Raw genomic sequence first — 7,128 nt, 5'->3', positions numbered from 1 at the left:
GTGGCATGCACACAGAGAGGAGGTAATGACAAATGTAGAAAGATGACAGTCCTTTGAGGTAGAAGGCCAGATCAATGGAGGGTCACAACCTGGCTTTAGCTTCCAGGGCCGACTACCCTACCTGTGTCAGGCACAGAGAGAAGGTAACAACAAGCTTAGGAAGCAGACAGTCCATTGATGTGCGAGGCCAGGTGACCGGAGGTTCACAACCTGGATTTTCTAAACATCTTTGAGGGTTCAGTGATGGTCAATGAGGCAGCTCTATATTTCCTCAGTTGGAGCCATGATGCCATAGCTACTGCAAAGTAGACTCTCTCTAAAACAGGCGGATCCTCCTCTTTATAGTTCACAAATTCTCATTCAGGCATTCCTCCACAGGCTTGGGGGAAGGTGGAAGGAGGCCATCCCTCACTGCTGGAGTGTTCAAACAACATGCATAGATTGTCCTTCATATTGCAGAGCACCAATAGGTCATCAACATGTTAACAAACATTGTGCCTTTGTTTCCCAAAGATAGTCGAACAATACTAGGGCTGCAATACAAGGACAGAAAAAATAGCTAATCGGCAGCCAGTCATCAAATGTCAGCCATTGTACATTAATTCAATGACAATAAGTGTCAACAGGCATTCTCACATGAACTCGAGCTCATGTCCCTGGGCCTACGGAAATAATACATCTGGATAATTCAGATTAAATGCTGTGTCGCCACAATATGCTTCATTGAAATTGGTGCAAATATTTTCTATTTTGCTTTGTCTTGTATAAGATGCATAATGTAACATGAAGTCCTGTTTGGCATTGGCTGCTATATTTTGGAAAATCCCTGCTTGTTTTTAATTTATTTTTATTCATATAAATTTATAATAAAGGCTTAATATTTTATTATATCTTAAAGCATATGTACCTTCTTGTTCTGAGTTCAGGTAGTGTTGTCCTACTTTGCTCTAAAGGTTAAATTCTCCCGATGGTTTGAACTTGTTTTTACCTGCATCACACTGTTGACTCATGTGCAGTCTGTGATCTATTAGTATACCCAAGTCTTTTTCACACGTGCTGTTGCTTAGTTCTATTCCTCCCATTCTGTAGATGTAATTTTCATTTTTCTTGTCCAGATGTAGAATCTTTCATTTCTCCCTGGTAAATACCATTCTGTTATTCATTGCCCATTGTTCAAGCTTATCTAGATCCTTCTGAATCCTTTCTCTGTCTTCTGTAGTGTTAGCTATCCTTCCTAACTTTGCATCGTCTGCACATTTGATCAGTTTTCCTTCAGCTCCATTATCTAGGATCATTTATAAGAATTAATAAATGGGCGAATAAGGAGTATCTGATTAATGTGGTAAAAAACACATATAATTTTTATTAAAGTATTAAAATGACAATAGAAAAAAGTGACGAGATACAAAAACAACACAAACAGCAAGGTCACACATCATGGGGAGCAAGGCATGAATAAATATCAGCTCCTATGGTGAGTAGAGGAAAAGAGTGTGCAGAGCTATACCCTGGTCAGCCCTGTGCGAATCCATATTAGGTCCATAGTAGGCAATCAGCGTAATCATATAATGGCCATTTAGGTATAGGAGAGGAGCAGCGCTTACCAAGGATGGATGGATGACCAAGAGCCGGATGGCCCATACATTTAATCAACATGCAGGTGGAGCCCAGGTCCACACCGCACCAAGGAACATTGGATTCTTGTTTCGCTGCTGAAGTCAAGCCCACAAAACTTTCCCCATAGAAGATAACTTGTATGGTCAGAGCCTCAACAGAGAATATTTCATATGTCAAAGGTCGTACCTACAACACCTTTCCATAGAATATAATAGGTGAAGGTCACAGCTTACATAGTCTCCCTCCCTGACAATGACCTCGACAGAGCGCACAGAGCATGCCCACAACACTCTCCGATACGAAGATAATAGGTGAAGGTCACAGTTTACATCCTCCCTCTCCCTGACAATGACCTCGACAGAGTTCACTGAGCATGCCCACAACACTCTCCGATACGAAGATAATAGGTGAAGGTCACGGCTTACATCCTCCCTCTCCCTGACAATGACCTCGACAGAGCGCACAGAGCATGCCCACAACACTCTCCAATAGAAGATAATAGAGGAAGGTCACGGCTTACATCCTCCCTCTCCCTAACAATGACCTCGACAGAGCGCACAGAGCATGCCCACAACACTCTCCAATAGAAGATAATAGGTGAAGGTCACGGCTTACATCCTTCCTCTCCCTGACAATGACCTCAACAGAGCGCACAGAGCATGCCCACAACACTCTCCAATAGAAGATAATAGGTGAAGGTCACGGCTTACATCCTCCCTCTCCCTGACAATGACCTCGACAGAGTGCACAGAGCATGCCCACAACACTCTCCGATACGAAGATAATAGGTGAAGGTCACAGTTTACATCCTCCCTCTCCCTGACAATGACCTCGACAGAGCGCACTGAGCATGCCCACAACACTTTCCAATAGAAGATAATAGGTGAAGGTCACGGCTTACATCCTCCCTCTCCCTGACAATGACCTCGACAGAGCGCACAGAGCATGCCCACAACACCCTCCAATAGAAGATAATAGGTGAAGGTCACGGCTTACATCCTCCCTCTCCCTGACAATGACCTCGACAGAGTGCACAGAGCATGCCCACAACACTCTCCAATAGAAGATAATAGGTGAAGGTCACGGCTTACATCCTCCCTGTCCCTGACAATGACCTCGACAGAGTGCACAGAGCATGCCCACAACACTCTCCAATAGAATATAATAAGTGAAGGTCACGGCTTACATCCTCCCTCTCCCTGACAATGACTTCGACAGAGCGCACTGAGCATGCCCACAACACTCTCCAATAGAAGATAATAGGGGAAGGTCACTGCTTACATCCTCCCTCTCCCTGACAATGACCTCGACAGAGCGCACAGAGCATGCCCACAACACCCTCCAATAGAAGATAATAGGTGAAGGTCACGGCTTACATCCTCCCTCTCCCTGACAATGACCTCGACAGAGTGCACAGAGCATGCCCACAACACTCTCCGATAGAAGATAATAGGTGAAGGTCACGGCTTACATCCTCCCTCTCCCTGACAATGACCTCGACAGAGCGCACAGAGCATGCCCACAACACTCTCCAATAGAAGATAATAGGTGAAGGTCACGGCTTACATCCTCCCTCCCCCTGACAATGACCTCGACAGAGTGCACAGGGCATGCCCACAACACTCTCCAATAGAAGATAATAGGTGAAGGTCACGGCTTACATCCTCCCTCTCCCTGACAATGACCTCGACAGAGCACACAGAGCATGCCCACAACACTCTCCGATAGAAGATAATAGGTGAAGGTCACGGCTTACATCCTCCCTCTCCCTGACAATGACCTCGACAGAGCGCACAGAGCATGCCCACAACACCCTCCAATAGAAGATAATAGGTGAAGGTCACGGCTTACATCCTCCTTCTCCCTGACAATGACCTCAACAGAGTGCACTGAGCATGCCCACAACACTCTCCAATAGAAGATAATAGGTGAAGGTCACGGCTTACATCCTCCCTCTCCCTGACAATGACCTCGACAGAGCACACAGAGCATGCCCACAACACTCTCCAATAGAAGATAATAGGTGAAGGTCACGGCTTACATCCTCCCTCTCCCTGACAATGACCTCGACAGAGCGCACAGAGCATGCCCACAACACTCTCCAATAGAAGATAATAGGTGAAGGTCACGGCTTACATCCTCCCTGTCCCTGACAATGACCTCGACAGAGTGCACAGGGCATGCCCACAACACTCTCCGATACGAAGATAATAGGTGAAGGTCACGGCTTACATCCTCCCTCTCCCTGACAATGACCTCGACAGAGCACACAGAGCATGCCCACAACACTCTCCAATAGAAGATAATAGGTGAAGGTCACGGCTTACATCCTCCCTCTCCCTGACAATGACCTCAACAGAGTGCACAGGGCATGCCCACAACACTCTCCAATAGAAGATAATAGGTGAAGGTCACGGCTTACATCCTCCCTCTCCCTGACAATGACCTCGACAGAGCGCACAGAGCATGCCCACAACACTCTCCAATAGAAGATAATAGGTGAAGGTCACGGCTTACATCCTCCCTCTCCCTGACAATGACCTCGACAGAGCGCACAGAGCATGCCCACAACACTCTCCAATAGAAGATAATAGGTGAAGGTCACGGCTTACATCCTCCCTGTCCCTGACAATGACCTCGACAGAGTGCACAGGGCATGCCCACAACACTCTCCGATACGAAGATAATAGGTGAAGGTCACGGCTTACATCCTCCCTCTCCCTGACAATGACCTCGACAGAGCACACAGAGCATGCCCACAACACTCTCCAATAGAAGATAATAGGTGAAGGTCACGGCTTACATCCTCCCTCTCCCTGACAATGACCTCAACAGAGTCCACAGGGCATGCCCACAACACTCTCCAATAGAAGATAATAGGTGAAGGTCACGGCTTACATCCTCCCTCTCCCTGACAATGACCTCGACAGAGCGCACAGAGCATGCCCACAACACTCTCCAATAGAAGATAATAGGTGAAGGTCACGGCTTACATCCTCCCTCTCCCTGACAATGACCTCGACAGAGTGCACAGGGCATGCCCACAACACTCTCCAATAGAAGATAATAGGTGAAGGTCACGGCTTACATCCTCCCTCTCCCTGACAATGACCTCGACAGAGCACACAGAGCATGCCCACAACACTCTCCAATAGAAGATAATAGGTGAAGGTCACGGCTTACATCCTCCCTCTCCCTGACAATGACCTCGACAGAGCGCACAGAGCACCCCCACAACACTCTCTCATGGAAATATTCATTCTGTCTGTGTTTTTGCTATAAAGTTAATCTCTGTCTCCATAATTGAAGAAAAAAAGAAAGAAAAAGACAAGAAGTTTTATGGAATCACTTAAGTGAGCATGAAAAGAATGAAATGCCGCCAGATGAGGAGCGAGCTGTCATTTTATGCTAATGAAGATCTCATCAAGCAATATGGAGCCGTTACGGCAATATTTACAGCGTTTCCTCGGGTCCTATAGGGGAGGTAATGTGCTGTGTAATTCTCTGTTTTCACTTTACCAGATTACCTGCAAAAACCAATTCTCCAGATTAGTCTCACCCAAAGAGGAGACGATACGGCAGCCGCTGACGCCACTCCAGAGGGATCCGACCATCAGAAACCTCACAGAACGAGAGGAGGAGGAGAGTGATTATTATATCTGCCGATGGGCAAATCTCCCGTATTATATCCGTGTTGTCTCCGTGGTCCTCGCCACCACAACAATCCCCTGGAAATCCGCAGATCAATTCTGCAATCTGAGGAGGCAATAAAAGCATTTGGAGGAGGATTTGTATTTATTATAAATTATCATTCCTGCACTCAGCTGCTTGCTGTGAAAATCTCCTAAGAAAGGCAAGTAATAAAGACGGCGACAAAGTAAGAACTGAAAACATTGTAAACTTATTCCTCCACATAAGGATCAATGGTACAGAGGACGTCACATGTCAGAGCGGGGATTAGGAAATCCTGAAAATCTGGAATGTGACAAAAAGAAATCCAGTGAGAAATTACCGGAAAATGGTTAATGATGGGAAGTATCCCATCATATGACTGCACCAGCAGAATAGTGAGTGCAGCTCTGGAGTATAATACAGGATGTAACTCAGGATCAGTAATGTAATGTATGTACACAGTGACTGCACCAGCAGAATAGTGAGTGCAGCTCTGGAGTATAATACAGGATGTAACTCAGGATCAGTAATGTATGTACACAGTGACTGCACCAGCAGAATAGTGAGTGCAGCTCTGGAGTATAATACAGGAGGTAACTCAGGATCAGTAATGTAATGTATGTACACAGTGACTGCACCAGCAGAATAGTGAGTGCAGCTCTGGAGTATAATACAGGATGTAACTGAGGATCAGTAATGTAATGTATGTACACAGTGACTGCACCAGCAGAATAGTGAGTGCAGCTCTGGAGTATAATACAGGATGTAACTCAGGATCAGTAATGTAATGTATGTACACAGTGACTGCACCAGCAGAATAGTGAGTGCAGCTCTGGAGTATAATACAGGATGTAACTCAGGATCAGTAATGTATGTACACAGTGACTGCACCAGCAGAATAGTGAGTGCAGCTCTGGAGTATAATACAGGAGGTAACTCAGGATCAGTAATGTAATGTATGTACACAGTGACTGCACCAGCAGAATAGTGAGTGCAGCTCTGGAGTATAATACAGGATGTAACTGAGGATCAGTAATGTAATGTATGTACACAGTGACTGCACCAGCAGAATAGTGAGTGCAGCTCTGGAGTATAATACAGGAGGTAACTCAGGATCAGTAATGTAATGTATGTACACAGTGACTGCACCAGCAGAATAGTGAGTGCAGCTCTGGAGTATAATACAGGATGTAACTCAGGATCAGTAATGTAATGTGTATACACAGTGACTGCACCAGCAGAATAGTGAGTGCAGCTCTGGGGTATAATACAGGATGTAACTCAGGATCAGTAATGTAATGTATGTACACAGTGACTGCACCAGCAGAATAGTGAGTGCAGCTCTGGGGTATAATACAGGATGTAACTCAGGATCAGTAATGTAATGTGTGTACACAGTGACTGCACCAGCAGAATAGTGAGTGCAGCTCTAGAGTATAATACAGGATGTAACTCAGGATCAGTAATGTACTGTATGTACACAGTGACTGCACCAGCAGAATAGTGAGTGCAGCTCTGGAGTATAATACAGGAGGTAACTCAGGATCAGTAATGTACTGTATGTACACAGTGACTGCACCAGCAGAATAGTGAGTGCAGCTCTGGAGTATAATACAGGAGGTAACTCAGGATCAGTAATGTAATGTATGTACACAGTGACTGCACCAGCAGAAAAGTGAGTGCAGCTCTGGAGTATAATACAGGATGTAACTCAGGATCAGTAATGTAATGTATGTACACAGTGACTGCTCCAGCAGAATAGTGAGTGCAGCTCTGGAGTATAATACAGGATGTAACTCAGGATCAGTAATGTAATGTATGTACACAGTGACTGCACCA

The sequence above is a fragment of the Ranitomeya imitator genome, chromosome 5 (genome assembly GCF_032444005.1).
Source record: "Ranitomeya imitator isolate aRanImi1 chromosome 5, aRanImi1.pri, whole genome shotgun sequence".
Lineage (NCBI taxonomy): Eukaryota > Metazoa > Chordata > Amphibia > Anura > Dendrobatidae > Ranitomeya > Ranitomeya imitator.
This window is presented reverse-complemented; position numbering follows the sequence as displayed.